General features: G+C 43.0%; 1 protein-coding gene across 1 annotated transcript in view; it reads left to right on the top strand.

Annotated features, from left to right (window-relative positions):
• The window catches only part of LOC138950078 (gonadotropin-releasing hormone II receptor-like), a 317,174-nt gene that overhangs the window by 207,050 nt on the left and 93,469 nt on the right, over positions 1–16,655 (top strand). The window lies entirely within an intron of this gene.

Genomic DNA, 16,655 nt, shown 5'->3' with positions numbered 1-16,655 from the left:
TGAATGACGTCAGAAAATGACGACACCGCCAGAAATAAAAACAATGCGACACGCCTCCCAACCACGAGGTCAAAAACACGTGGGCATCTAATGAAATCGGTACAAAGCCGTTCTCTTTGCCAGTGACATCGTAATAATCACCAAAGCTAACATTGAAGCTCCGGTAGCAGGTAAGAGAGTGTCTCCCAACCCGTGATGCTCACAGCGTGATTGCATCAGAATACCACATGTTAAAACCGGTGTTTGAACTAGAATAACAGCCAGTAGTATTAAGAACAAGTGTCTTGTGTATGCAGCCCTCTTTCTACTGTACGCTGGCAGCAGATAATACAATAATTGAAGTCCTTCGAGGCATAAGGGGCCCATAAGGCGAAAAATTGCTTTAATTCCACCCTCAAAAAGTCCCAGCCTTCAAACCGTAACAAATAACAGTACGCACTATTAAGCAAAATTATAAACCAAGCCTTGATTATTAATTTTTATTATTACACTTGTATCAAACAAGTGACCTCCACCTTTTGATTGGTGTTTTTATTACATTTGAATCGGACTTGTGGCCTTTCAAAGTTGCGGTGACCTTTGACTTTCAACAGAGGTCATATGTAACAGTGGTTTTTAAAAACATAATTTAGTTGGCTCATATATCTGAGACAAATGATCGGTCAACAGCCCTTTACATTATCGTGACACATATTTTTCTGAGGCACACTGGACAGTAATAGTGCAAAGGGTGGGGTTAATCAAGGGAGTGAACCCCCCCTAAAAACACCACCAACCTGTCGTTTTTTTTGTTTTTTTAAATGGCGTTTTGATCGCTCTTGCGTTTACAACCCATCTCATCAAATCGTAATTTATTTCCAGGCTACCAGCAATAAAATACCTCAACATGAGGAACAAATTTAAAATAAACTCTGGCAAAAGACGTGACGTCACAAAGTTTGAGTATGCGCAACATTTTCGTTTACCAGTGCACTTCGTTACCTGCCCATTGCTGCTTTGGGTGATATTTTTAAAATGACTATTCCTATGCAGATGTTTGTGTAATTGGCCGTTTTCAAAACATACCCATTTTTCGATTTTTCGGTCCAAAATTCAAAACGGGCACTGTCTTCCGAGACTCATAGCTCCGAAACGAACCCACTACCCTATATTTTTTTTATGCTGAATGCATAGCAGACAGATCGAACTTCAAAAATGACCAACTTTTGGGAGAAACCAATTTATATTTAACGGGTCCAGTGAACTACCTTAAAACATAAAACCGGAACTCAAAGTACCACTTGTTCTTTGGAAGTATCAAATCAAGAACAGATAATCAGGTAAATCTGAAATGGGTTCAACACTTTTAAAAAATCGTAGTAAATCAGAAAACACAGTAAACGTTGGAAAAATCGTCCAGTATCGCTTCTACAGGTCTATACTTGGACAAAACATAAAGCAATTCAGTAAAGCTGACACTTCAAAATGTATGTTTAGTTACACTTTAAGTTCTGAGCGCACACAAACGCATTCGCGTCTCACACACGCATGTACATTGAAAATATATAATTACTCTTCACAAAGTTACACCGAAAACTATGGGGCCGGTCACGAACAAAAACTGCCTGAACAGTCCCTCTCAATGTGGTCAATGCGTTAACTTGACATCGGGGAGATTTATCAGGTCGTGAACAACCTAATCGCCTAACCCTAACCCTAACCCTTACGGGCCTAACCCTAACCCTAACCCTAACCCATACCCATCAGTAGTTCGTTCGGTCAAAGGGTCGCATTGTTTAAGTCCAAGATTGGTGCATACGCAATGAGATGGATTGTTCAGCAGAGTTTTCAGTTCGTGACACCGGTATCACTGCTGGACACCGCTTCCCACACAGTCCGTTTACCGTATTCACTGTGACCACCAGTTATCCATCAACATTGAAGTTGTATTACGTGTACCGGCTCTACGTGTAATTCATTCATGATCATAATTTATTCTTCTTCATTTATTCGTGCACGCTGGGTATCCGCGCGTAGTTAAGTCAAGTTATGTGTCTGCGACCACAGTCAGTATATGATCAGAACGGCCGTGATGCAGGACTGATCGTTTTCGTGGCCTCCTTAATATAACTGACCGTGTGAATGATAACACAAACACAAAAAAATAAGAAGAAAAAAAAACCCGAACGAACGAAATACAACAGCATGAGCGCGGGGCCACGTATCGTTCCGGGTTGTCTTCAACTACTATGTCAATTTTTGAGTCGGTATGCACATGCAACTTACTGGCTTACGTTGAGTGGGGTCGGCCCGCTATTGCGCGGGCCGCTATTGCGCGGGGCCGCTATTGCGCGAATCTCAGTTAGGGTTAGGGTTAGGGTTAGATTCGCGCAATAGCGGCCCCGCGCAATAGTGGACCCGCGCAATAGCGGCCCAGCCCCCGTTGAGTCTTTGCCATAGGTCCTCAGGCTTGGAGATCAAGGCTGTGGTCAAGGGATGATCTTCTTCTTCTTGGTCCTTTGGTTGCCTCGTTGACGATAAATTATTTATCTGACTCTGGTCGAGCACAGCCATTGCAATAGCATTCAGATCGCCCCGCTCCGGCAATATTGCAAAGGTAATTATTATGTGGCAACCCGGCGTAGTTACCGGATGGCAACCGCTGCAAACCAGTTAATTGCATTTAAGCCTGGGGGTGAGAGTCAGCGGACCATATAGGTATGACGGGGCTACATTTAATAAGTGACAGTTAAAGTGCGCCACACTTTAGGATTGGGGTAGCAACACAGACATACTTCAGTCAGTATCCCCACCCGGTCACAGTAACTTCAGTAGGCGGCACCGAGCCAACTCAGCCCCAACACTGTTTTCCCATAAAGCCAGGCACCACGACGGGACAGTTGTACGATTACCACTTTTAAAGTCCTTGGTATTCAGACTCGGCCGGGGTCGAACCCCGGCACTTACTTTCGAGGCAGACGCCTTAAACGTCAGTGACCATTATACCTGACTGACTTGGTTGCCCTCTTTCAGTGACAGTGGTGACACTCACTTTCCTATACAGCCCGGTTTTCACTCGACTGCTCATCAGTCGCTTGTAGGTTAGATGATTTTAGTGTATGGTGTGTAGTCGAGGTTCGAATTCGTGAAAGTATTTCTTTCTATAGCAAGTTTATTGATATGGTTGTCCCGTAAAAATGGATTTTAGCTCGAGTCATTGTGGACGAGAGCAACCACAAGGAAATTCATGTGTAATTCTCGATATTAGTGTTGCTCTTGGCAAAAGAAATTCACGTGTAACTGTCTATGTGTTGCTCTTGGCAGCTTTAATCCATAATTGCATAGGTAACAGCGGCATGCAATCATTAATTTATCTTCTTCTGATTTTCTCAATAATAGAGGAGGAGGTTCGGTCGGTCAGCGCCGTTTAGAGTCAATACAAAAGATAAGTCAATCAACAAAAACAACAACATCAATTCCATTTCTTTCTTTTTCTTCTTCTTTGATCGTTCATGTACTGAAACTCCCACGTTCACTCATGTCACTTTTAGCACGAGTGGATTTTTACGTGTATGACCGTTTTTGCTCCACCATTCATGCAGCCGCATACTGGCGCCGCTTTCGGAGGAAGCAAGCCGTATTTTCGTGTTTCTATAACCCACCGAACTCTGACATGGATTACAGGATCTTTTCATACCGTGCGCACTTGGTCTTGTGCTAGCCACTAGCAGGTCTGAACATACGTTGACCTGGAAGATCGGAAAAATCCCCATCCTGACCAAATGTGACCCACCTGGCGGCATCGACCGGGAATCGAAACCCCGACCTTCCGATTAGTAAGCCGATGTCTTACCACTACGCCACTGCGCCCGTCAATTCCATTTCTTTCAATTCCCTCCCTCCTATAACTTATTTTTACCCACTATGACTACAAAGAAAACAGAAAAACAAACAGCTACCAACGGTCACTATTTCACCAAAATTAATGTCAAGCATGTCTGACACCAGCCTATCCGCCCTGACTCATTCATTTGACAAGTTGAAGCCCATCCTAATGCATGTATCATGTCTCTATTCATACAGGACGTCTTTGTTGTTGATGTGTTCGGTCACCCCTGTAGCCACATGGACGAGGCTATCCAGGGAAATACCCTTCAGCTTGTACGGGTGACTGTACCATATTTTTTATGACTTCATGCATCTTCGGATGATGTTTTCCCTTTCTTTGTTGATGCAGCCTGTTTGCCTGGCATGGAAGATTATTTTCTGAGGCATATTGTTTGTTTCAGCAGATCATGGGTTGATGCATGTGAGTTATTTGCTGAGACAGATGATTTTTCGAGTCAGATTATTTGCTGAAGCTGATGGTTGCTAATGCTGATAATTTGCAATATCGGTTGTTGGAACTGAGCAAGTTGTTGCAAGCAAGATTAGAGAATAGTTTGACGAATTGTGACACTTACAATGATCGTGCGTGTCTAATTAGGCCATTTGATACGTTTTTTGCTGCAACGTCATGTGTGCGTGTGTGTTAGATTGTGGTGCTTTGAATTCACTGACAAACAACTTAATCGTTATCATGTTACCATTCGTCTACTTATAATAATGCTTTACTATCCCCTTCTTTATTTTTTTCGGTTTTTTTTATGTCCCTGCTGTGTGTATGTAATCGCAATGTAAACGTTGATGTCAAATAGTTTGTAATCTTACACTCGCACAACCAAAACAACACGTCACAGACCTTGTTGTCCTGTCTGTCCATTCTCCAAAACAAACACATCACTTTCATTCAAATAATTGCATATTAAAAGGTGATGACAGATGTGTTTTTATTGTTCGACCACAATCCCAATAACATTGTTATTAACAATCACCAAAGGAACAAAACATCAAAGCTGAAGAGTCAATTTTTCACTGAACAATCATGTTTACTTGTTATTAATCACCTTCATAAGTAATAATCGTCGCTGTCAGTGCAAGATGTGCAGTTTTGCAGATTTGAGAAGAAAAAAAGTTTAAAAAAATGTGTGTTATAGTCTGTAAAATTCTGCCTTCCATAGACTTCTATTGTACTGGGGAGGCTTCTTGTAATTTTGTTGTTGTTGGTAGGAACAAAAATGTGCAAATATGAGGAATTGATCCTTAGGTATGGGCTGTTTACTTGTGCACAGAAGGTTTTGCATTCACAAACTCAACAATAATGATGAGACAAAATTGCTTAAAACCTTTAGTTTTGCATTGCAAGTTGGTTTGTTTGTTTGTTTATTTGTTGCTTAACGTCCAGCCGACTACGCAGAGCCATATCAGGACGAGGAAGGGGGGGATGAAGGGGGCCACTTGTCAAGCGATTCCTGTTTACAAATGCACTAACCCATTACTTGTGTCCCAGCAGGCTTTAGTAAAACTAAATTAATACCTACTGGAAGATTACCAGTTTCCAGTATGTTAAAATAGGCTTAACCTATCTACTGCTGGACTTACATCAGAACACTAATAGATTAAACTATACATGAATCGCGAGACAAGCGGCAAGAGAAGAGATTTTTGGAAAAAATACAGGTGAATGAGCAAGAAGGCAGAAAAAAGAAAAGAATTCATGAAGAAAAAGAGAGCATGACAGGAAAGAGGAACCAAAAATCTACCTAACAGCAAACTAGAAAGCTCCTGCGGTTCCAAAAACAGGAGGGGCCTTTAATTTCATAACCGCAGTGCCCCACTGCGGGATTGCAAGTTGGTAGGTTCTGACAAAGAGAGAGAGAGAGAGAGAGAGAGAGAGAGAGAGAGAGAGAGAGAGAGAGAGAGAGAGAGAGAGACAGGAGATAAGATTACAAACAATATTACAAACATTTACCAGACATTATGTAATTAGAGATTAAAATATAGTAATCAGCAATAGCATCTAATTTAATTCAGCACCATCAATTTGTAGAAAGTTCGCAAGCGTGTTTTTAAAGCCACTCGTACGTATGGTTTTTCTGATAACTTTCAAGACACTGCTGACAGAAATGTGTATGCTTGTCATAAAGATTAGTTCGGGGAGAGGGGTGAGACATTTATTTAGATGTCGTGGATTAATAATTACGTATTTAGAAGTACAGTAGTTCTTCTGTTCATGGATTATCTGCTTTATTTTGAACCTATTTTTCGTATAGCAGCAATATGTCCAAATGTTTATCGATATTGAATTAAAAGTGGTTTAATTTGGTCCATGAAAGTCGTTGAATGTTGCTCACTTGAAAATGTTTTGATAAAATATCAAATTATCTTTGGTTGGAATGTAAACCTGATAATATAATCTGCACAAAAAAATCACTCGGATTTGTGATTCATATAGGCAAGTCAAAGAAGTATACAAAAATCAGAATTGGAATAAGACGATCGCAAAAACTGTAGTAGGCCTAAGCCAATGAGTGTATGTGTCTGTGTGTGTGTGCGATGCACAGCAGCCCTCCTGCCTGGTTGGGCAAAGTCCTTCGCTCCCAGCAGTCGGGCGACGAATCCATTTATCCGACGCAATTTTGATTTTTAGCGTGGAACGTCGTCTCTGTGATGAAAGAAGAAATAGTCCATGAATGTCCTACGACGCGTAGACCAATAAGTTTGATGATCGTCCAACGACGACTAGACAAGCCACGCCACATACCCTCAAGGCGATACACACACCTTCTCCCAGAAACAGCTCCGCTACAATGACGAAACCTGAAGCTGGTGACAGGAAGACGCCATATGCTGGATACCTCTCCCCCCCGGCATCCAAAAGCTGAGACAACCAGTCGTCCAGCTCCCAGGCAGGACAGCCGATTGCACAGGGAAAGGACAAACAAAGCCTGGAAAGAAACTCAACGTTCGTTAGTTTCATATATATGTTTATATAAACTAGCCTTACCTCCGTTTACAATAACATTACAATCACAATATCAAATTACGGAAAAAAAACGATCGATATGTTATCAATTTTTTTTATAACCACATTTTCACAATAAAAAAATTCACAACGTAGCTCTAACAAAATGGCGAGCAATACTGTACAAATAACTGACAAGAAGAAGTCAACACACAAAAAAATAAACAGAACAAATCAAAGCCTACCGCAAAAAAAGAACTACTATCAAGCACAATACAAAGACTATTGTAGTCTTATTCAAAATGTAACATGTCCAACGGCTTATGAACTCTGTAACAAGACGTCCGTCTACGACAAAATACTGGTGTGATTAACTGCCACGTTCAGGTAAAAAGAATTAAACTCTACGTCTCCCCCTATGATGTACAAAATCATTAATATGGTGTTAAAACCACGGGAAAAATAACCTGCCTGTTCCTAAACTCACAATAACGTTCTAAAAATGTTTTAAAACGAGAACTAGCTATTCCCCTAAACCAGGTGAGATCCCGTGCATCTCGCCTCGCACTCAAATTTACAGGTAACTGGGTTTTGAAGTTAAAGCTGCAGAGTATCACCAAAAACACTACAGCCCTTTCTGTCACGGACTGTTACAAAGGAGAATTTTTTCTGTCCAAATTTTTTCTGTCCCACATCCAATTTGTATTATCCACCATTCCTGTATATGGCCTGTAATATAAGCGTTGACATGAGTTCGTGTCCCTATTATTTCTTGTTTTACTACTGTACCATGTGTAACGGAATAAAACCTTGTTTAAACCAAAGGTTGGAGCAAAAAAGTTTGAAAAGCACCATTTCATCAGTTTCTATGATTTTTCAAGCCCTTGTGCAGTCGGCGAGACGACAACTTCACTCACAGTCAAGTGGTTCATATGAGCATTAAAAAAAACAATTTCAGAAAAACTGTGTCTATTCATTTCTATCACATTACCTAACATCCTAATCTTTGGCTTGTGAAGTCGCAATACCCTGAGTGTACAGCAAAAACTACACACGTCAATGCTTTTTCAGTCTTCGGTTTGCCAATGCTCCATGATAATTATGTGAACTATGTAAATGATAAAATATATCTTGCTTGATCAGGAAGGAAATTATTTAGTGGATGGGCAGGTAAATGAGTTATTTAAAAAAGTAAAAGTTTCTTGGCCAAGATTCCTTAACCTTCACCGTGCTTCGTGAGTCGGGGATGACCCAGAGCCTCACAAATTTTGTTGTTTGTTTGCTTAACGCGCAGCCGACCACGAAGGGCCATATCAGGGCGGTGCTGCTTTGACATTTAACGTGCGCCACACACAAGACAGAAGTCGCAGCATAGGCTTCATGTCTCGCCCAGTCACATTATTCCGACACCGGACCAACCAATCCTAGCACTAACCCCATAATGCCAGACGCCAGGCGGAGCAGCCACTAGATTGCCAATTTTAAAGTCTTAGGTATGACCCGGCCGGGGTTCGAACCCACGTCCTCCCGATCACGGGGCGGACGCCTTACCACTAGGCCAACCGTTCCGGTCCTCACAAAATTGTTTATCTCTGAAACTATTTAGAGTTTTTAATTGAGACTTCAAGTAATCTCTAATCACCATACGACCTTCCCATTGCCAAACTTTTGAAAGATCATCTTTGTAAACAAACAAATAAACGATGACATAATTTGAACTACACCGTCCGGATGATGTGGGTTGTGGACGACCCATATGGAATTATGTAAGGAATTTGCAGCCCACGAACGCAGAAGAAGAAGAAGATGTAAGGAATTTTACGTTGTTTATCCTTATTTGGATGGCGTGGGTTGTGTACGACCCATACTCTGCAAAGAGGCGACAAAACGTTTATCCCTATTCGGATGGCGTGGGTCATGTACAGCCCATACTTTTAACGTTGAATCCTTCTTTGGGAAGTATGGGTCGTACACGACCCACATCAAATGGACCGTGTTGTCCAACACGTGATCCGGTGAAGGTTAAAGGGGCATTCCAGAGCAATTTTGGCTATGTCTTTTTATTAGGTGATCTGAATCTCAATCTTCCTAAATGTATTCTACTCAATTTTTACTCTCGAGGAAGTATAGTCTAAAATTATCTCACAGTGGTCAGTCTCTCCGCCTGGCAATCTCATTACAGAGTGAAGTCAGGTTTACTTGGTGATCGCTTCAAATTCCCTTTGTTCTTATATTTCACACTACCTTCCACCGTTAAAGGCAAGATATATTTCCAACTTTGACTGAACTTGTATGTGCCTTTGCAGTTTACAGAAGAAAGTATAAGAACCGCGTATATGATGTTCATTTGATGCCACAAGGCTCAATGTTTCGCTTCCTCAACATTTTCCGGCAATTTTCTCCATAAACCTTTTCCTGGGACAATTATTCTGCAAAAGAAAGTTTATCCTATTGAACAAATGCCAGTTGCCTTCAAAATGCATTGCATACCGTGTTTGATTCGAACTACGAACAACACGTGTGTTGGCCGCCATCTTGGATTTCATTGCAGGTCAACTCAGTGACATTTTCGAGACGGTCGCTTTCGGAAAACAGATAATACATCTTTATTATAGCACATACAAAACTGTGAGGCAGACATCTATCTGAGTGTTTGTAAGATCCGACAACATAAAGTGAACAAATTTACATTTTACTTAAAAAAAAACCACAACTTTTGACTCAAAATATCTTGTTATTTTTGGACGTTTCTTTCTTTCTTTATTTGGTGTTTAACGTCGTTTTCAACCACGAAGGTTATATCGCGACGGGGAAAGGGGGGAGATGGGATAGAGCCACTTGTCAATTGTTTCTTGTTCACAAATGCACTAATCAAAAATTTGCTCCAGGGGCTTGCAACGTAGTACAATATATTACCTTACTCGGAGAATGCAAGTTTCCAGTACAAAGGACTTAACATTTCTTACATACTGCTTGACTAAAATCTTTACAAAAATTGACTATATTCTATACAAGAAACACTTAACAAGGGTAAAAGGAGAAACAGAATCCGTTAGTCGCCTCTTACGACATGCTTGGGAGCATCGGATAAATTCTTCCCCCTAACCCGCGAGGGGGATTTTTGGACGTCTAGTTTGTACGTCGGAGCGATAGTAAAGAGTGTACCCAACCCGCGTTTTGCTCGAAATAGGTGCTACAGACCATGGCGTCGCGCAGTACATGATTTTCATGTATAACTCAGATTTTCTTGGCGGATTAGTGATGTACATATACAAATCAACTACACTGTTATGTTCTTCTAATTCTATGTTTCCTGTACAAAAAAACATGCAGATGACATACAAGTTCACCAAATGGTTTAGCTTGTATTTGTATTCAAAGTGACCAACCATTTTTCAGAGGCTGTTTGGCATAGCTACTATTAGTACAGCAGTCCCTCTCATGAACGGACACCCTTGGGCCATAGCAAAACTGTACACTGCAGGTGGCCGGTCACGGGAGGGGTGACCACACCACCCCCTCCCCCATACACTCACACAGAGACACATAAACAACAGGATTGAGTCTATGCTAACCACTTCTTGTAGCTACTAGTACTTAACAATAAGAACAAACTCCTAATATTTCTTTAAACGTTCTGTAAAAAATGATTTGTATGAATGGTGTTGAAAAGAAGAGATAAAATAAATCCTCAAGGCAGTGAACGCACTCACAATGCACTGACATACCGGAAAGCAGCCACACAAACACAGCACAGAGGCAAGTATGCAGATGCTTTGTAAGAATAAGCTTAAAAACCAGTTGGAATAAAAAGCAGCAGATAGAACTACATGTTATAATCATGTAATTTATTTTCTTCTTGTCTGGCTTCTTGTCTGGCATGCCGATCATGTGGCAGTGACTTTTCACTCTTCAGTTGGAAATACACTGTACACACACATTGCTCCCACTCTCCCTCACTGTCTACCCCAAGCCCTGACAAATGATGCTTGGAAATTGTGTGAAGAGTACACCTCTCTATTTCTTTCGATGCTCTTCCTGCTGACATGTAGTGACACCAGACACCCCACTGAGTTTAGCCAGCTACTCAACCCCCCCCCCCCCCCTCTCCCCAGCCATGTACTATTTGGGGCTGTGGCCAGAGATGTGTCAGCTAATTGAGGCCAGCTGCACTGTTCACTCAGAGCAAAACCAATTGACTGTGTCTAACTTTTGACAAAGCAAGACAACTGAAGGGTTCACAGATTAGGCAACCGACTCACTGGTCAAGGCTGAGGGGAAACAAGAGTATCTTGTCATGAAAGAGGTTACACACAGATACGCGATGCTGAGAACTGTGGCCGATTTTTCACTCTCTTTTGCTCAGGACCTTCATCAACTGTGGCTTCTGTTGTTTACATCCAACAGACTTCTTCTTCTTCTTCTGCGTTCGTAGGCTGAAACTCCCACGTACACTCGTGTTTTTTGCACGAGTGGAATTGTACCGTTTTTTACCCCGCCATTAAGGCAGCCATACGCCGTTTTCGGAGGAATCCAACAGACAAGAATAAAGAGCATAGTGCATTTTCATGTTGGCATCTTCGCATGTACTCCACTGCTGACCAAAACTAACCCCCCACCCCCCCTCCTGATGGGTACACGTGCACTCAAGTTATCAGTGACTGTCATCACGTCTTTGCGGCTGTGACATTTGTACCAAGAGCCGGACGGACTGCTCTGTTATTGATTTTCTTGCGGTGAAAATTTTACGATGGGGTGTCCGTACATTGAAGGTATGACCTGCTGTTGGGACCAAAAATGAGTGTCCGCGTCCACGTTTTCCAGGTGGCCGTTTAAGGGGGGGGGGCAAATATAGAAGGAAAACACTCCGTGCCGAGCAAATGTGTCTGTACATGTCAGGTGTCCGCTCACGCTGGGGGCCGTACATTGCAGGGACTGCTGTAATACTAATACAAAGAGCAGACCTGTTTACCAGTACGATTTGGGCGTATTTTGTACGCCAAATTATTATTGGTACGCAAATACGCGACACACGCACAAAATACGCCTAAGAAAAAGTCCAGAATACGTTTTCCGGTGTTAGTGTGCTGATTACGGAATGGTACAACTGATACCGGTTTCGGTCGAAGGGAGATAACCATGACAGCGAGTCTTCAGCTGTGGAAACCTTGTTCGTTGTTGGCACGTGCGATCGTCTGGACAATCGTGGCAAAATGAAGCGGAAAAACTATGATGTGCCAGTTTCGGATGACTGTACCAAGTCTAAACAGCAGAAGCAGCAGATTTTCTTGGAGAAATATAAGAAAGAGCCAGGAATTGTGGAGTCGTAACTATGGGAAAAAAGTCATGCACACTGCAAATATTGTAAATCAGATTTCTCCGTTGCCCATGCTGGGAAATATGACATCGAACGACACTGCAGTTCTAAAACTCACCTGGACCACAGGCGGAAGGTATCGTCCACTGGACTACTACTATCACAGGAAGCCTTTCTGTGATAGTAGTAGTCCAGTGGACGATACCTTCCGCCTGTGTCTGGACAAGGTTGCTGCAAAGAAATCCGCTGAAAGCTGCCAAGGAATTATGAAGTTCATTCCCGCAAAGCAAATCCTGCCAGAAGAAAAGGCTGTAGTCCGCGCTGAAGCAATGTTTTCTGAGATGATTGTAAAAATGAACTTGCCACTGTCAACCGCAGATGTTATTTCACGAACTTCATCTTTTCATTATCAATCTGTTTGGAATACACAGGTTATAATGCTATAAACTGACAGGTAAATAAAATTGTTTTGTTCCTGTTGTATTGGAAAGAGTTAAATTCTGAAGGTGTTCACAAGACATGCTATTCTTACACAAACACGTTTGCACCCACGCGTACATTTTCCCTACCCCATTATTATGGCTTTGCTTGCAAGGTACACTAACTTTTTGAAAAATACACTCAACGCTTTGGGAAAGTACTCTTGCCCCGGGTTTAGGGTAAACAGGTCTGCAAGTTAAATTAATCAGCTCCTACAAACTTAAATTCAAAAGAGAGTACAATACAAACAGACGCCCAGATTGTAGGTGTGGGATTGGACGTGACTCAGTTTGCAACTTGTCTTTTTCAGGCAAGGCTAAAAAAATTCCTGTGAGAAATCAAGTGACTATAAATGTGTGGCAGATTTGATTAAAACCGGGGGCTGCCAGGGGATTGTGCAGGATGTTTCTTATTTACTCGTGATGTTGTTTGACCTCGCGTTGTGTTTTGTTTTGAGTGTAAGAATATTTCCCGTTTCCCTCTCTTATCCCCGATGCAGTAGACTCTAGTTTTCAACTCTCACACGGCCAACGGCCTCTCTCTTGCCAACGAACGTAGCCCACACCGTGGTTGTACAGTTTAAAACATCGTTTTTATTCTACAAGTGCATGAAATCAAAACATCGTCACTTTCACGCAGACTCGTTTTCTTTCTTCCCTCGTCACTTCACAATTATTTCTGTCGTGTCTCAGTACTGTCGCTGACTGTCGTTTAAACAAGGGGGGTGATTATCAGGTTCCCGATTGACAAGGAACTTATTCAGACTTAACGTCTTTATAACAGAACTCCCGATTGACAAGGAGCTATTTAGTGCATGAGATACTATCACTATCAGATTCCCGATTGGCAAGGAATTTATACAAACGTTATAACAAAACTCCCGATTGACAAGGAGCTATTTAGTGCATGAGATACTATCAGATTCCCGATTGGCAAGGAATTTATACAAACGTTATAACAGAACTCCCGATTGACAAGGAGCTATTTAGTGTAGACTGCAAGGTTCCTAGTTCACAAGGAATGATTAACAACAGATCTAAGCAATAAATCCTTACGGTTAGAAATGAAGGCCGGCTTCCGATTAACGAAGAAGTCGGCTAAGGTTTACTTTTCCCGGTTAACAAAGAATTTGGTTATAATTAAGACTTCCGATTAACAAAAAGTCTGGTTACAATTACTGACTCCCGATTAACAAAGAGTGCCGCACACTTGAAATCCAAAACATTATATAGACCTCAAATCTTTGGACTATTTCGCATAATCATGCGCTACAGTGAACTCTGACCCTGAATCACTAACTTCCGGCAAATAATCCGGTTCTTCTTCAATTTATACTACTCTATTTTCCGCTAACCGTCGTTAAACAACCATGTCCGTAAGCGACTATTATCCTAAAGAAACTTATCATTTTATCAAACAACTCCCGCACATCGATACTAACAGATTAGCAGCTGGTCGTCTGCGACAAAGTCACGTCTGCTTGAAGCGTCAGTGCTAAGCTGTTCTAAAAGCTAGCATCGTGCGTCGTAAATTACGTCACATAAAAGATGGCGTCAAGTGCATGCGTACCAATGAAGTCACTCAAACACGCGCACGCACACTGAATATTATTACGTGGGCTGCAAGGCTATTCCCTCACAATCCCCACCACTCAAATTCAATGTCATTTTGTTAACAACAATTAATTGAATAAAATTGCAAGAGATCATGTCGAATACATACTAAATATTTCTTACTAGTGCCCTCGAAATGTCCTCGGCCAAACTCATCATTATCCATGCGATAATTATTGTCTCTTTGGTTGAACTGACTTCAACCACAAGCTATCTAACCTGACCAGCGCTAAAGCTAAATGCATTATTGTCCGTGCTGGCCGGTCAAGAGTATCGAAACTCGTAAATGTCATAACTTCTCAGTTCGCCGAATGCATGGCGACGTCGACGACCCACAGAAGGTTAGAGGTGTGTGATGACGGCGGCATTGATGACCCACAGAAGGTTAGAGGTGTGTGACGACGGCGGCATTGATGACCCACAGAAGGTTAGAGGTGAGTGATGATGGCGGCATTGCTGACCCACAGAAGGTTACGGACTTGCTGTGACACCGGTTTTGCAGGGGAGGGTGTCGCATTACCCATCCACCGGGAGCCAATGACGTTATGCGACTAATGTTCTTTGTAGTTAGACAGCGGGGTGGTTAGCAGGCATCTTCTTCTTCTTTCACCCAGTTGGCCGGTTAGCGGGTTAGCAGGTTAGCAGGTTATTATGAAATCCACCCCCTTGCCCCTTTCTGGACGGAACACCCCGACATGAAACGTCTAATTGATGAGGAATTTCCTGCTTGCTCTAAGAGCCTCCATTGTCTGTCCCACCCGCTGGCCCATGCCAACCAGCCGAGTTTCCCATCTATCACTCTGGGCGTGGGTAGTGGGCAGCTGGACGGGGAAATTAGCCGTGGGTAAGTTGTAACTGGGGAGCTGTGGCTGGGGGGGAGGGGGGCTGTAGTATCCGAAATCGGCTAGCATTTCCTCCGCCTCCCTCTCTTTCCTCCTCTCCTCCGCTGTCCTTATCCCCGCTACCCTCATTCTCTGTTCCCTCGCCTCTCTCTTCTTTCTTTCGAAAGGGGAAATTGGTGGGTGGGACTGCAGGCGGCGAACCGGACCCTCCTCCTCTTTCTCTTCTTCTACAACTGTCGTGACTAAGAGGCGGGGATGTGTGGAGAACACATGTCCTCTGAGACTTTTCCCCGTTTTAAAGATCTCCCCGCAGTTCGGGCAGACACGCATCTGACAGAATAAAAGTAAAAATTTAATCATTAAGAGGCAAATGACTTTCTGACAGGACTGGGGCAGAAAATCAGTACTATGGGGTCGGGCTAACGGGGGGGGTCTACTACAGCGATAATAGTCTATTTCCCCTTTTCTTTACCATTCCCTAAGCCTTCTCCACCCCTCTGTACTGTTTAAGGTCATCCTTATGCACCCACACAGAGGGACACCCCTCTTTATATCGCAATAGCACGGAACTGTAACCCTTCACCGCCATTACCTGGTAGGGACCCGTCCACCCGGTGCCTAACTTCTGATTGGCCTTGGGGGGGTACCACCTCCACACCAGGGACCCTACATCGTAGTTTCTTCTTTTACAGTTCCTGTCATAGGACTTTTTCTGCCTACTGGCGCTACTCTTCACGTTCTCTCGAACGAACTCAAAAGCCCGCTCCAACCCTTCCCGTAACCACTCCACATATTGGCTAGGGCAATCCCTCTTCGTTTCCCCCGGGGCCGGACCCACGACCATCCCGATAGGAAGAGTGACCTCACGCCCAAACATTAGCAGGTTAGGGGAACACTTAGTGGACTGCTGCTGGGAAGCTCTATAGGCCATAAGAACGAAAGGTATGTGATCGTCCCAGTCACTCCGTTGCTCATTAACCAATATGGCTAACAGCTGCTGTAACGTCTGGTTAAACCTTTCTACGAGTCCGTCGCTTTGCGGTCGGTAAGGCGTAGTCCTTGTCTTGTCAATGTCCAGTAAGTCACACATGCATCCAAACAGCACACTCTCAAATTCCCTCCCTTGGTCTGTATGGATGGAATTAGGAATGCCGAACCGGCTTATGAACTCTGTGACCAGCTTATCGGCCACTGTCTGTGCCGTATGATTCTCTAGGGGGTAGGCCTCCACCCACTTGGTAAAGTAGTCTGTCACTACCATGATATACTCGTTACCGTGATTGCTCATCGGCAAAGGGCCTGTATACAATATCAATGGCTATTTTGTCCATAGGGGATCCCACGTTTACGTGTTGTAATGGTTCTTTCCCCCTCCCAGGACCAGGTTTCTTTCTCGCGCAAGGGATGCATTCCGCACACCATCTCGCAACATCACTATTCATCCCTGGCCAATAGGCCACTTGTTTGACTCTAGACAACGTTTTGTCACGTCCAAAATGACTAGACGATCTAACGTCATGTGTCATTTTCATAATGCAGTAACGCACTGCTGAAGGTGCTACTAGCACCGTGCGAGGTTC

This window comes from Littorina saxatilis, linkage group LG1 (assembly GCF_037325665.1).
Source record: "Littorina saxatilis isolate snail1 linkage group LG1, US_GU_Lsax_2.0, whole genome shotgun sequence".
NCBI classification, from domain to species: domain Eukaryota; kingdom Metazoa; phylum Mollusca; class Gastropoda; order Littorinimorpha; family Littorinidae; genus Littorina; species Littorina saxatilis.
The sequence above is the reverse complement of the archived record's forward strand: the minus strand, read 5'-3'. Positions and strand labels throughout refer to the sequence as shown.